Source organism: Melospiza melodia, chromosome 4, assembly GCF_035770615.1.
Source record: "Melospiza melodia melodia isolate bMelMel2 chromosome 4, bMelMel2.pri, whole genome shotgun sequence".
NCBI classification, from domain to species: domain Eukaryota; kingdom Metazoa; phylum Chordata; class Aves; order Passeriformes; family Passerellidae; genus Melospiza; species Melospiza melodia.
In genome coordinates this window covers 75,750,185-75,766,631 of record NC_086197.1, presented here as the reverse complement: position 1 = coordinate 75,766,631, position 16,447 = coordinate 75,750,185, and positions in this window count along the sequence as shown.

Genomic DNA, 16,447 nt, shown 5'->3' with positions numbered 1-16,447 from the left:
CACAAAAGGAACTTAACTTCTCAATGTCACTGACAAATGTTTTTCTGCTTAAATAAATATTACTGTGAAATGATTTACTAAATCTGTACTAAAATAGATGAGAAATGTTTTTCTGATAGCAATAAAAATGTAGTCAATCCATTCTCTTGGATGTAGGGAGACAGCATTCAGAGTGAGTATATGTTTGGTTCATCGTCATCATTAGACTTCATTGTTTTGAAACAGAATTGTAAAAATTTTGATTTAACTTCATTAAATGAGTAAAGGGAATTCTCCCATGCAAGATTTTTCCCCTTTTCTTTAATCTTTGCATCTAAACCTAAGAACTAAATCTGCTCAATGTCTCAGTTGAGGTTGCTGTTGAAGTTCTCTATTCCTCATTGCACTCTTCAGCTCCCACCTGTTACAAGCCATCATTCAAAACATCCTGTTTAATATATTAAACAAGTGGACTCTACTTCCTTCTGCTCCATTCAAAGGGAAGATGCCAAGCAAACCCATCTCCTGAACAGCCCTTCAGGGCTCTCCACATTTCCAGTATTTCACAAGAGCTTCAAATTTTACGGGATACAATGGGACAAAGACAATAGCCCATATGTCACAAGAGCAGGCAGATACCCGGGGGGTGGCAGTACCACAGTGCACTGGCACTGGCTGCTGGGAGCAACATCAGTGCCAGCAACAGCTGTGTCCATCACAGGACATCCAAAACAGCCTCATTGTGCCCAGAGATCTGAGACCTCCCCATGCTGAACCTGGGTTTGCCTGTAGATCCTTGGGCTCCCACTGAAGTCTTCCCATTTGAAGCAACAACCAGTTAAAGCTGTGGAATTTTAAAAACACTTCTATCTTTTTTTTTATGTACACAAGTCTACAAACCCCCAAACATTTTCATCTGCTTACTAGCCTTTAATTATACTAACTGCCAATAGGTTCTATTACTTGTCCAAAAAAAAATGCTGCCTGTTGTGTAATTTTTTAACTGTGATTTATGAAGCATATTTGTGTAACATTAGGTCATGTTTGTCAGAGTTTAACTTCTTATTTGGCAACTACACCATTAATTAGCAATATTGCTGATAACCTCCATTTTATATAACCAGCAAGCTCTTTTTCTGTATGAGCTGGCAGTGGAAAACAAGAAAAGGATTTTTTCATGGTGCCACAAGTCTGGATAAGAATGACCAGAGAAATACACACAATATTCTATGGGATTACTGTCAAACAGTCTTTATTTTTTGACAGGCATTATCTTCTTATATGTTCTTATTGTGATTTCCTTTCTTTTCAGCATTGCAGTACACTCTTTTTCATCTCTTTTTTGAGTGCTGAGTTTGCATTGAGGCCAGTAGCATATTCCTGAGGTTGCGCATTTCCTGTTGCAATACCCCACTTTTAGCTTCTCACAACTCTTCCAAACTTTTGGATGCAATTTCCCATCTAACTTCCATCTAACTTATTTTATTTTTCCAGAGCATATTTCTGAATATTTGGGAAAGCTAGAACTGTAGTGCCAGTGTTTTGGGGATAAAGAATATACTTCTACCTGTCTCAGAATTTAACACCTTTTACTTTAAATGTAGTTTCTTTTAAGATTTAGTGCTATGATACAAAGTTTCACAAAAGGATAAACCTTATAGTATAAGCTTATCTTTTACTGTCACTGCAAAAATTCAATTTTGGTCAAGAGACAGCCCTTTGAAATACCACATGTCTCTGGAGAAGTTTAAAACATCTCTGTAGAAAGTGGTTGTGATTCACCAGTGAAATCTTTCAGAGATGTGACTTCTCCCTGCCAGAGTGTCCAGAGCACATCCAAGGACCTTGCAGCCCTAAGCAGGCAGATGCTGTTCAGCTTGACATTAGTCACTCTGCACTGCACTTACTAACCTGGAACATAGGAAAAACACTAAGTCCATGTCTCAGAGGGCCTTGTGAAACCAGGTTACAAATTACAATGAAGCACACACATGCTGCAATGAAAGGCACTGTAAAGAGCTCCTGAGGATGTGAATAACCCTACTTTCACAACACAGCTTCATGGAGAAGAAAGACAGCTTGGCCTGTTGCTGTGTTTTAACTCCAGAGAGTTTGCTCACCCTCACACACCCTCAGTGGAATCAGGAGGATTGGAGAAATAAAGCCTGTGGGATTAGATAAAAAGAGTTTAATAATTGAATAAAATATAATAATGACGATAATAATATTGAAAAGGAAGAGAACATAAAGAGAGAGAGAAATAAACCCAAGAGAAACACATGATGTGCAATCCAGTTACTCACCACTCAATGAACAACGCTCAGCCTCTCCCAAAGCAGTGAGCAGTGCTTCCTAGATAGATCCCCCCAGTTTATGTACTTGGCATGATGTTCTATGGCATGGCCATACCCCCTTTTCCAGATCAGATCAGCTGTCCTGGCCATGCCCTCTCCCAGTTTCTTGTGCAGTTCCTCCCTGTCAGGGCATGGGAAACTGGAAACTCCTTAATTCAGGGTAAGCAGTGCTTCATAATAACTAAAACATCACTGTGTTATCAACATTATTCTCATAATGAATCCAAAAAACACAGCACTGTATCAGCTGCTAGAAAGAAAATTAACTCTATCCCAGATGAAACCTGGACAGCCTTGCACTGAACAAGGGAAGGAAAATAACATTGTGTTGTTACTCATTCATTGAGAACAGTCAGGGTTCTGCACTAAGAAAGAACCCATGGAAAGGAAAAAACAACATGAGCATGGGATGAAAGATGGCATCCTAGGACATGTACACTGCCTTGCTGTTTCAGAGTTCCTGGTTATCATTCATTTTCTAACTCCTGAATTCTCAGTAATGGTCTTTAACCTAGTCTCTGTTACCTACCTCACAGCTAATAGGTGAAGAGAATGTCTTTGTAGATAAAGTGCTGACCTGGGACCTGGGAAGAGTAATCTCCTTTTTTGGATTCCACCATATGTTTTTAGGTGTTTAGAGTAGAAACCAAATCTATAAAATAAGTATAATTTATAAAAATTTATAAATTTATACTTATAAATGGGAAGTTGATTTGCCTGTTGTCTATCACATCTATTTGATGTTCATTTCAGAACCTTTTGGAGAGTTCTTGACTCTTATTCAGTATTTCTCAGTCTCAGCAGAGGCCTCTAGCTGTTGTTTTAATAGTAAGTTCATAAGCTCTGTTCAAAGCTCATTGAAACTTAAGAAAGCTTTTCCAGAGAATACAGGGGTGTTCATGATGGCTGTGGGAGCAAACCTCAAGCTCTGCAAAAGCTCTTCTCAAAAAACATAGGACAAGAAATTGATCTCTTTATCCCAAGATGTAGTTAAGAGGTTCAAAGTAAATTAGATGTGCAGTCATCAGTGGATTGGTTACATGTACTAAGAGGCAAAATACACTAAGGACATTTGCAAAGGACTGCCAGGTTTGGCTGCAGGCACCTGGGAACCTGCACTCTCTGGTGTGAGAGACAGACAAGGAACCAAGTGGGACATGGCAGGGTGTGCAAGTGGCATTAGATGCCTGTATTCAGTTTGGTTTGTTCTGTGCTTCTAAGATAGCATTTATTATGGATCCTTCTGTGCATTCCTGATGCACTAATGTTGAGTCTGCTGTGGCTTTTGGATGTAATAGGAAGCAAACTCTTAAAACTTTGTCCCAGAATGTAACTTTGTACTGGTGCACAAGGTTTTGCTAGTGAAAAACCACTGCAGTCCCAGAGATAAAACAATTGCATTCATATTGTAGACCTAAACCAAAAAAAGTTTCTCCTCATTTTCAGCCCCCAGTTTATCAATTCCAGCTGTGAGAATTAGAGCAAAAAGCAGAAAGAGAGGAGTGTGAACAAGGCAATAATAGTTATGCAGAGATTCATTTAGAGTCTGACTTTAAGCAAAATTCCCCAGTAGCTTCAGCTTGAGCTCAGAAATCAGCCTTCTGATAGATATACCAGAAAGACTTTCTTGCAGCCCAGTGGTACTTAGGAGAATGCTTTGCTGCCAAAAGCAAGGGTATCAAATCACTGAGGCAGGAGAAGGAGATGTGTTTTGATTAGGCACACAGCCTTCCTCTGGCAGCTTTGAAGACCTCCAGTCTAGGAGACGGCAACCTAACAGGCAGATTTGTGTTTCTCTTAAGTTGCCTGATAAATTTGGTGCCCTTGGTTTTGACTGTGTGAGATTTTCACAACTATTATTTATTTTCTTTATACTGTTTTTATGCCTACTTCTTTTTACAAACCGTTCTTTATTTCTCCTCAGGTTCACTGCCTGTTTGTGCAAGGAGCAGGGCCAGGAAGCCACCTTAAGGCCCAGGCGGAGCAGGCAGTGTCCGAGGTCACAGGCACAAAGCTGTGCCGCAGCACTGCTGAAGTGTGGGGCACTGTCACCGCTGTGCAGAGCTGAGGCCTTGGCTCAGCCTCAGCACCCACCCTGGGCCCTGCTCTGCTTGCATGACCTCAGCAGGCATTTCAGTGTGCTCTGGTGGCAGTGCCTGTGCCCTCAGAACGGTGGGAATTGCCTGGCGGCGGTGGATTCTGTGTGTGGATAGTGTTCTCTGTCTTTTGTTCTGGGCATGGACAGGTTTGTAGGGGGATACAATATAAGAAAATAAAAGTAGTATGGAAAGTAATCTTACCCCCTAAAGAGTTGCAGCTGAGCCAATTATTAGAGATTGGGAACAGGCCTGACTTTACCAGGCCGCAGCTGTAGCCAATAAGAAGAGTGTTATAAAAGAGTGGATTGGTTGGTTGAGGGGAGCTGGAGTCAGTTGGCTGCTGTGAGGACAAGGATGAGTCAGTGCCTAGAGGAGCTGCCTACAAGAAACATCAAGGAGGTACAGAATTCTAGCAATCTAGAACCCTTGCAATGTAACGACAATAGAACTCTTGCCATGGAGCTACAACACGGATTTTCTTTGAACATTTGTGTTAACACAGGAGAATGCCCTCCCTGTCTCTCACTCTTCTTTTGAGTGACTGATGCACATGTTTAGGATTCAGTTGGTGGCCTTTGGTTGATTCCTACAAATGGTACTGAGGATGCAAGTAGTGTCACCCTCTTTAAAAAAAAAGTAGAAAACTTTTTCAAAATGTTGAGAGGGTGACATTTCTGAAATATACCCACAACAAAGAAAGACAGATGCAAATCTTCTCCATGATCTAGAAAATAAGGAAAAAAAGAAGTTCAGCTCGAGGTTCCAGAAAAGAGGAATCAAATTCCAGGTAAATAATGTAATTATTTTTACTGCAAAAGTATTGTTTTATTATGATTTTATTGTAACCATGAATTTTAAAAAATTTGAAACAGGAGGCCCTTTTCAGGAGGTATACAGTACAGAAAGGAGAATGATTCATAGGAAGGGAGAACCAGATAAACAGCAAGTGTTAGGGTATCTGTCACATGCACTAGACATACATTCCCTTGCACAGCAGTCCCAGCAGCACTGAGAGTTACAGGAGAAAGAAGTAGATAGTATCTTACCTTCAAATTTTGGTTTACAGCTCAGCACTGATGACAGGAGTTCTCTTTGCTTAAGCAGATGAGCCAGTAAAAATATGTCGTCTGTTATTTACAGACTATCTATTGCAGCAGTGAGACAGTGTCATTTATTGATAAGAAGAAAAAGTCTCTGATGGGAAAAATTCCTTTGTTTCTCCTTTTGGGAAGGAGCAGCAGGAGGCTGTCACTGGTTAAGCAGAGGTACAGTTCTGTTGACTTCAGCACAAGCTCGCTCATGCCTCTGTGTCAGACCATTTTTGTTGTGACTTGATGGTGCTGAGACACCTCTCATCAGCTATTCTGAGGATTTCTCGTTGTAATCCTTCACATACACCTCCTCCTTCTGCACGCCCTTTTTGCTTTATGTAGCAGTTTTTGTCAGAGCAAAGGGGACAGAAAGGAGGAGGTATGGCAGCATAGAGCAGCACGTCTTTCTTCTTTTGGGATACAGCCTTGTCAGGAAAGAGTGGGGAGGTGAGCCATGCCAGGAGATCCACTGCAGCAATTACGTTTTTGGGAGAAATTATGCCTCTGTACTTCCTCAGTATGAAGTGGGGGTATAAAGGTTTCCCTTCCTCTGATCCTTGGGGCTGCCTGTCTGCTGCCTACCATGCACAGCTGATTTTCCACTTGCACACCTGTCCCAAGGGCATGCTGAGGAAGCCTCCCTGAGCCTGTGAAGGCTTCTGATAGGGACAGCACAAAGGGCTCTTTTTCCATCCATGTCCATCCAAAAGACAGGAGCACATCATGCTGGTATTTCTGAATATTTTATTGAAATACTTTCCTAATTCTCCTAGAAATCAAGAAGCCTGGACTTGTTCCCAACCAAACCAACGGCAAATCCTTATGAAAATAAAGTGAAAAGAGCAGTCCCTAAATAGGTGTCCATCTTCATTTCCGAAAGGAAAGGTGCAGATTGCCTTTGACAGTTTTTCAACTAAAACGAATGCTCACTTCAACTTATGTCAGAATGATTTAAAATGCAGCAACATCCCTTCGCTCTATTGTAGTCAGACATTCAAGATCCCAGCAAAATATTTATTTTGGATTGTCTCTATATCCAATTCCTCTTTTTATCAATAGAACAATATTTACAGAGGTCAGGCTGCCAACTTTGCCAGACAGACGCCCTTTGCATTCAAGAGAAAACATGATTCATTGTAGGATCAGGATTTCAGCTGCAAATTAAAACTTTTCTTTGATAGACTGAAAGAGACAAGTCAATAAAGGAAAATTCTTGATAGCTGAAAAGGAATGTCTTCTTTGAGACTGCCAATATTCGGTTCTGATTGCTAATATCTTCATTGATGGATGAGTTTTTTTTTCTCTATCTAATTATATCCCAGAGGCAATGTTTAAAAAAAAATCGAAAGATAGCTATAAACAACTGTGCTGTATGACAGTGTCAGCTTCTTTTTGTTACCTCTTTGAGACTGTGAATATCTTGTAATTTATTTGTACAGCACACACGACAAAAGTGAGGAAGAGCAAGCTCTGACCCAAATCTGTGATTCTCCAGAAATTGCATATAATAACTATTAAGCACAGTAAAAAAATAGTAACAATGAAAAAGTCAGAGATAAGCTTACAGACTTGTGGCTTGTTAGTTTTCAGTGCCCAATCGTATCACATGTATGAAAATAGACTTACTCTAGTAGCCACAGTGTGTGACACAGTAGGAGAAATAACTTCTATGCTGGATGAAAGACCAGAAGGTTTAGTGAACCTTGTTTTTCAGAGCTGTTACTCATGGTCTTTACTGCAGATATCCCACAAAGTTATTTCTTGACACTCATTGAAAATATGTAATATATTTTTCATCATGTTCCCTTTTAATGATGATTAAATATCACAACCCTACCTTTCAACTAATTGTAATGGTCTTGTTATTCTTGGTTTTGCCTGACTATGATTTCAAACTAATGATCATTAGTAGCAATAACAGTCCTGTACCCTTTTATCATGCCTCACATCTGTGGGACTCTGTGTTAAGCATTACTACGTGCATTACACCAGTGCTTACTCTGAGTCACAGAGGTTAATTAACTTAATAAAGATCCTAAGGCACGTCAGAGGCAGAATCAGGGATAAGGAAAGTCAGCCCTGAGCTCTGATCCCTCTGGCCTTGACAATGTGACAGTTGTTTCTAAAGGGTTAGACAGACTACAAAATGCTATTAATCTCTAAAAGCTGGATTTCTTTAGGAACAGATTATTTGTGTGGGAAGGAAAGGAGGGAATCACTTTGTTGCTAAAATAAAGCTGAAAGTGAGACTAATGGAAAAAGAAGCTCCTGCTTGTCTGAATCACACTGCTTGAAGGGTATTGCAGACAGCTGGTACTATTTGTCAGGCTGTCTTGTTCACAAAACCAGCCTGAAGAGTGGGGTACTAAAATTCAGTTCCCAAACAGTACAAAATCAGATTTCAATGTAATTTTGCTAACCTCACTGAAGGTCCTCAATTGAGAACCTGGGAATAGGGGAGCTCTTAATATGCAGGCTGCCAAAGGATCATGTTCATCTAACTTTTGCCTGAGAGGAAAAGATTGCCACTTTTGGACTCTGTCCTAGTCAGCAGTGAATCACTACTTGCTCAAATACAAAGCTGGATAAATTTTGATGTTGTAGAGAGCAAGAAACTTGGAAAGTTTTAAGTCTGATTACTACAGAAAAAAGGTATTTTCTGTGCCTCTCCTCTTTCCAACCACCATGGTGCTTTATTTTCATGTGAGAATGTTTCACAGAAGCTGTTAATGCTGCTTCAGATTCTCGTGGGATGGAGACTGGAATCAGTGAATTTAAAGTGGCATGGTATGATGGCATATTAGTATGTATGATCTAGGAAGGACTTCAGCTTTTACTACAGTTTGAATCACCACTAATTTTGGAAAATTTTCTGGCCTTAAAATGAGATGTAATAAATTTCAAACCCTGCCTCTGCATATAACAGATAACATGCTTGCCATCTAAGTTTTCCCATTTAAGGTGAACTGCTAAATTGTCACAAACCTCAGCTTATGTTTCTCTTTAAAAGAGAAAATCATGATAGCAAAATATAAAATTAATATAGAACATCTTGCTGTGCCTTGATTAATTTTAGAACATAATCAAGGGCCAAATCCAGCTCACTTAGGTGGGGAGCCTCTCAAAAGTTCATATCAGACCCTTACACTACATTGTATGTTATTGATCTGAATCTTTGGTGATACAAGCAGAAAATGATGCATCCATAATACAGCTCCAGCATGAAGGGTGGAAACATCCTAAAATACATCTGAGTGGGCTGAACAGGACAATATTATTAGGTATGAGAAAAAGCATGTTCACCCTATCTAAAAGCGCACCTGATTTGGACCTGTTTATTTCCTGTTGATGTCACTGAAGCATCCTGCTGCTCAGCATTTCTAAAACTCAGGCTTCTTTTCTGAAAACCTTTATAGGTTAAAAAAATAGCAATGAGGAAATACAGCAGGGAGGAGCTGCATTAGCACATTGACAAAACACTCCATAACAAGACTATCAGGCTGTACATGTCAATCCTCAGTGCAGCAGTGGGTAGTCATTAGAAAGTTGCATTAGTGCACCAGAATTAACATTCATGAATCCATGATGATAGGCAGTTTAGGAAAAATGTAGATTTAATTTGTCCAAATATGCTTCAATGATCTCATCTCTGATCTTTCAGGTCTGAGTGTCTCAAAAAGAGGAGTAGATGTTGCTGTTCAAACTCAAAATTTTTTAAATGTTTTCAAGCATCAGAAAGTTATTTCTCTCTTTCTTTTCCATTTTTGAGCTCATTACAATAGAAACTATTAAACCATATAGTTGAAAATTTCTAATTCAGCACTCTTGACATTTCCAGAAATGGAAGATATCCACTTCTTTTGAGAGCATTCTTCCAGGAGATGTTCAGCTAAACTGCACTCCCTTAAGCACTAAGATAAACAGCCACAAGATCTTTACTGTGGCTTTACCTGTACAGACTGTTTCTTAGTTTGGTCTCTGGCATTGGCCTTATCTGTGTGTATGCATATCTGTTTGGGTACCCTCTTTAATTATGCTTAAACTCCTCATTTCTTTCAACCACATCTTGCAAATGCGTAGGAGACGGGAAGATCCTAGAAGTTAAATAAAACCTGGCAAACTGCTAGGGGAGAAAGCCCTTCCCTTGGGTCTTCCCACCAAAGGACACAACAACATGAACCCCACTGTCGCTGAACATCAGAAAAACCAGACATGATCCATAACTCTTGGGAAATCCATGTTCATCTGTTCTGCCAAATCTTCTGGCAATCTTCTGTCAGCCTGGGGATGCCCTCCCTGCACAAGAACACCAGGAGGCCACATCTGTCTTTACTCTGACAGCTCCCAGGCACCACAGTTAAAGGCCCACTGTGCCCCTTTGCCTGGCTTGGGAATGAGAGAGGGAAGGGAACAGAAAGCATGGAGGCATCAATAATGGAGGCTGATCTGAGCTCCCTGCAGCTCCTGTAGTGCTGTGCCTTGCAGGTGTTACCCAAAATGCTGTAAAAAGTCACCATCTGTCAGAGGTCATGGTTTCCAGCCTTGCTGAGAGCAGAGAGGGAGGACTGTATGAAATAACAGCAGTTCTCACACACCTACAAGGAAAAAAAATCACAAACTGTAGCAAGTTCTCTCTACTTTTAGTGAGGGTGGCAAACAAGACATTCTGATAGAAAGAATAATGCTTGAGATATATTTGTAGAATAACTAGTCAAGGTGGTCTTCCACATAAGACAAATACAATAAATCCTGTTTATAAGTTAAATAAAATACAAACCATTGAAATGATCTAAGTCTACTTGTGGAATAAGCAATTGTATGCATTTTAATTCAGACTCATTAATAAGTAATTTCTGAAAGCATAACTTCAGAAAAACAGGACTCAGAAGAAAAATAAGGCTAAAAAGATGAAGAGCTGGAAAAACTACAAAATCCAAACTCATTCTTTCTCCATGCTCATAATATTTTCTTCTGTATTATGCTGACATTTCTAAAGATTAACTACTCTAAATCATTACTGCATATTATTTCTACTGTCAAATGCAATCATGAAACTTCAATGTTGTAAGTGTCTCACGGACAAAGTAAAATATATCTAGGAATCATGTTTGCCAGTGCACTAGAACACTTAATTACATGAGCAAATCTTTCTTTTTTACCACTGCATTATTTGTGTTAATGTAAGCTGAATCTCAAAGGAACTGACCTTAGGGTCAATTAAATATTTGGAGTATCGCAGCTTTCATATTTGAGGAACACCAACAAAGTAAAGTGCTCCTTGGCTATTTCTGTTTAACCTATTTTGTGGATGGAAGCAAGGGATTTAAGAGGATGTTCTGCACTGCATAAATTACAGTTTGTGTAACAAACAAATAGAATGTATAGAAGAATCAGAAGCATATTCTTATGTGCTTATCTTATGGCCCATATCAATAACAAGATATTAATTTTTCATTTAATTTCAATTTTTTCTATTGCTTCCATATTTCTAACCTATTATTTTTCTTTTCTTTTCTTTTCTTTTTTTGTACTGTATTAAGTAAGACTTTAACACTGAAACAGTGCATGGATTCCCATATTCCCATGCACTGATTACCATTGTCTTCTTTCATTTTTGACTGGTTTTCTTTGACTTACTAATAGCTTTTTTCAATCTGTGTCATTTTAAAATGCAAAAAGTAATCAAAATTCTCTACACACACCTTCTAGCCTGTTTACCAGGTTTAGACTAAGACCAGCCACATTCTGGTGGCAATGATATTTAATTTCAAAGGCTTAAATTCAGGTATTATTTAAATAAAAGTTCTGAAAATCCTACCACAAAATTCCCACATTTATTTATTTTTAGTTTGTTATATTTCACTCTGAACTTTCCACATGTATTTTTTAATTTTTTACTTGTCTCCCTTACCAGTTGATGGGTAAGTTAATACTACAAAAAATGCACAGGTAAAGGCAGTTTTCTAAAGGCTGTGCAATGTGACACTGGAAAGAAACATGCAAAAGGGTAGAAATACCCTGAACAATTTATTTCACTCTGAACAGCTGTCAAAGCCTTCACTGAGACATGCTGAGTTGGAAACTGAGTTTCTGCTTCTATTCCAGTTTGTGGTACCTTATTTTACTAATACTGGGGTGACTGTTTTTCCATCTTGGGTGTTTATGTCATTTTGCTTTGTGAAAAGGAAGCCCTAGGAACAGCCACTGGGTGTTTGCTGGTTGATCAAGTACTGCAAGGGCAAGAGGACTTAGCCCTTCTCAGGAGGGACTGTCATCAGCAATGAGGTGATCCCTTTCCAGTCCAGTTTGGGCTCTGCCATCTCATAAGATGAGTGAGCGGCTCTTCTCAGTGACAGCAGCTGATGAGACTCCATAATGTGAAAAATTATCCCCTAAGACTTTTTTCCCTTGAGTTAATGGGTGCTAAAATAGAAAGATTTTTGTATCTGCATACCCTTAGGGAGCAGCTCTGTGCAGAAAGGAGGTGTCTGCAGCAAGTGCACCGTGGACTGGCTCTGCAGGGACAAATTTATAACCCGTGACATCTGCGGGTTGCAACAGTTGGATTGGGAAAGGGAAATGAGAGAGAAATGCCCAAGGCAAGGCTCTGATGTTCCCTTACCTTGATACCCACTGCTGGCACCTTCTGCTGGGGCTGCAGCAGCCCCACGGTGGGCAGGGCAGGGCAGCCAGCACAGCCTGCCCGTGGGAGGGGGCACAGAGCTGGCAAGTAGCTCATGTTGAACACTGAACAAGAGAGGGGGGAAAGGTAAAGGAGAACAAAGAAAATGCAGTCTCAACACTCAAACTGTATTGATATAGGTCAAGTGCAGAGCCTTCTCTACTTGGGCTTCCAGTTTAGGAGATGGATTTGCCTTGCTCATAGTCTGCTCAAGAGAAAGAGAAGACCCAGTTTCCTGTTCTGGCACATATTTCCAGTTTATGTGAATAATTCTGACCCAGAATCTAAACAATTTAATTATCTACCTCCTCATCCACAAAATAGGTGTAGGAGCTATTTCCTCCTTCAAATTTGTTTACTATTAAAATGTTCTGCTAAAAAGCACTGTGAAAAAATCACATTGAAGTGCTCATATCTACCTTTGACTTGTACCAAGGACTCCAGTAGAAATGTAGTTCTGAAAAAACCCCTGTTCAGTTGCTGGAAGTGTCCAAAGCTGATAGCATAGTTAATTTCTATCAGGTAAGTTCCTAAAGGGCTGAACAGGCATGCTTAGGAGCATTTGGCTTTTACAGTACTGGGCAGATTGACTCTAAATCACACACAATCTCACTGCTCCTTGAATTCCTCCCTCTGCAAGGCTCACACCTCAAGGGTGTGACTGCAGAGCACACCTCCCAGGCCAGGCACATCTTGGAAGGTGCTTTTATCCACCTGTTGTGTTGGAAGGTGCATATTTCAGTCCTGACTGCCCTAAGGTGCCCTAGTGAGGCGCCTTTATTAGCTACAGGAATTGTATAGGGACTTGACTGCTGTGAACTCTGCTGGGTAGCATTAGCAGTAAGTGAAGGGAAAAGTGAAAAGCTGTTTCAGGACTTGCTTATGGCCACTTAGAGGCTGAAAGAGGTGGGTCAAAAATCTAGACCTCCCACTTACTGGTTTTTAAGACTTGTTCTCATTTTCCCAGTGGCCAGAGCAGATTGTTGGTTTATTTGATGTCATACATAGTTACACAAACATAGAGATCATACAGTGTCTTTGTGCTGGTGAATAACATAGATTACAAATGTTTTCTGGATGTAATCTTTTTCACTGAATGTGTGCAGCTTAATTGAATTTTCTTTCCTTAACTGATGAATGCAAATACTTGCTCAGCTTTCAGCAAATATCTGTTCACTCTCAGGCTTGGACACTTCCTCAAACACTTTTACTGTGCTCAGTGATAAATTGTAGTACAGAAAAATTGCTTGCTGACTTAAAATTTGTAAACTTTCTGAGGTGATTATTTTCAATAAAACATTAGTAATATTGTCTAATTTTATGCTTATAATATTTTTTCCAAAGTGCAGTGACAAAAATTATTTGCAGACTTCTGCTATTAAAATCTGATAACAGATTTTAATAGCAGAGGCTCAAATCTAAGTTCTTATCTCAGAGTGAAATAGCCGAGTCTTCCTAACTCTAGATTAGTTACTGCATTTTACTAGTGTGAGTGGAAAAAGGAACTTTTTTGTGAAATCCTATGGGTGAATAAAAGGTCAAATTTTTTATGAAAATGAGGGGGGAAATGCAAAAATACATATTTTATTCCCACATAAGGGAGTTGAAAGTTCACAGCATTTTCCCTTTTGACTTCAGTGGAGCCTGGAGCCTTACAGTTACCTTCAGTATTTCAGAGCAGTGATTCTTACTTTCTTGTCATATTTTCATCAGAAGACTTGGAAACAGCTGTATAGTTCATCCTTTAAGCTGTAGATCCTTTTAGGATGAGAAAAGAGCTATGGGCAGATATGACCCTCTATTTATAATAGAAATAGCTCTTCCTCCTGGCTCTGATCAGGAGCAGCTGGGTTTGTGTGCTGGTAAAGAATTCCTTCAGGGCAGTTACCCCCACCAAAATCCTCCCTCAAAGAGTGTATGTGCGTCTAGGTACCTGTGACTAAGGAAGCAAATGCTTTCTTATCTCAAGTTACTTTTTCTGCCTTACCAAGCACAGCCAAAATGAATGTATTAGAAGCTGTTGAAGACATGGACTGACTGACAAGGCACTGCACATTTATTTGATCTGTGACTGGGTTCAGTCCCAGTGTGGTGCTGTCCCCAGTGTTCAGGAGAGCACTGCTGCTCCTATGCTCCTCAGCCTCTCTCCATCTCCCTAAATCTGCGTTTCCCTCTGACCACCTCAGTGAACCAATGATTGGAGTGGCTGTATGAAACTTGGAGCTGGAGGTGCTGAGACCTTGGAGAAGCAAAAAAATTTTATAATTATGTTGTCTCTTTAAGAATATTTCAGGACAATATGAGGATTGTGGTTTTTGTTTCCTGATTACATCAGAACTAAGAGGACTAATTGTAGGAATCATCCTTTGTAAGCACATTGGTAACATTTGCATGTATTTATCCATGTGTATCCATTTCCATGGAGGTCTGGTATGCTGACAGCTGTTATCTTTAGATGAGTTTAGTATATTTGTCTGTATTACAGGTTCCTGCACTGGCAAATTGCTTCTGCTATAAACCCAGTTGCCTGTGCTTCCATCTGTGCTGACATCATGGCAAAGGAAGATAATTTCTTAGTCCAGAACAGGCAAAGAAAATGTCAACTTCCTGGAACTGTTTTGCCAGTGCGTTGACATTATATCAATGCCCAAAGTGGGCCAGAAAGGACAGAGTTGTTTTTTTCAAGTGTGCTTACCACAGGAATCCCAAACCATTGTTTAATTAATCACCTATCTAAAGAGAGGCAAAAGGCTCCAAGGCTCAAACCTGGCTACCTCATTCCCATGACTGCATTTATACTGGTGAATAAAATGTGCCAGGGACTCCAGAAGGACTTACAGCCTTGCCCCTAAGCCTCCACCTCCCAAAGAGGGCAGCCACCTCAAACTGTCTCTTGGCACTTGCCCCTGCAGGGCTAATGCCGTGTCCAGCTGTGGCTTGGGAGACTGCTCACATGTCTCAGCCAAAACCATTTCAAGCATCACACTAACAGAAGCAATACCAGCTTAACAGGTAATGAACCAATGTCAGGGCCTTTTCTCTGCCCAGTTTAATTTATGAATGAAGACATTACTGCTTGTGCTCAGGCCTGAAGTTCTGGGCCATGTTTAATGAGATCAAAGAGATACATTGGGAGCCTGGGAGACAGAAGAGGATATAAACAAATAATGAGGCCAAATTAATAGTTAAATTCAAAAATGGAGAGGAGGACACTATTTAAAAATAATTTTCTCTAGCATTTTGGATGACACTGATTTGACTCCATGAGCAAAGCAATTAAAATCAATGGATAGATGATTAAAACCAGTATGAACAGTACAATTAGTTACTCAAGGTGTTGATTTCCTTTTTCATGTGGTAGAATGTGATTTTGATCTGCATTGAGATATTGGATTGTAGTGCATTCTCTTTGAGATGAGACACTATTTGATGGTGCAGTTCATTTTCTAATGTACTTCATGGCTGTGGTAATCCAACAAAAACTATGGGTTTCTCTTTGGCAAGTCAGAAAGAGTAGATTGGTGCTTCTCAGCAATATTTGTGTTTGTAGATGTTCTGTGAGGCATTGCAAACCTTTTTTAAAGTCAATCATGAGTATACATAACAGATCTGCTATCCCAGATTCAGTTCTAGGGGTAGATATGTGCAGAGTTTTCCTTCTGGCTTTGGGGGAGAAAAAAAGTCTCTACTGTATTGTCCTCATGATGTCTTTTTAGACATGGAAAAGAACCATTCATTAGTGGGTCTCAAAAGCCCCATGGCTTTCCCAGAGGGATGCTCCTGAGATTCAGAGTTTGAAGTAGAAATTGCAGACTGGTGAGGACACACCCTGACTCTACCTCAGAAGTTCTCAGCCCAGGAAATAACCTGGGATCGAGCCTGGACAGACCAAACCTGTCATCCTTTCCAAAAAGGATGGTGTCTGATCCACACATGAAGGAGTCCACTGAAGAAACTCCTCAGAGAGCTCCATCCCTCTCTGCTCTGGGAGGTTTTCCACAGGGCTGGGGGCAGCAATCTGGCCTGTGTTTTCAATAGTGAAGTTATGTGGGGAATGTGTTAGGGGTTTCATGTTTCAGTGTATGTTATGGGTTGTGCAGCAATGAAGGGGTAGAATCCAGGCAGCTATTGATCCTAACTACGCTTTTCCAGATTTTGCTGTGTTTTAGCTTTTCTTTAAACAGAAGTGCTGTTCATACATATGCTGTAGTTTGAAGGAGCTCAACAACTAATTTTGTTACC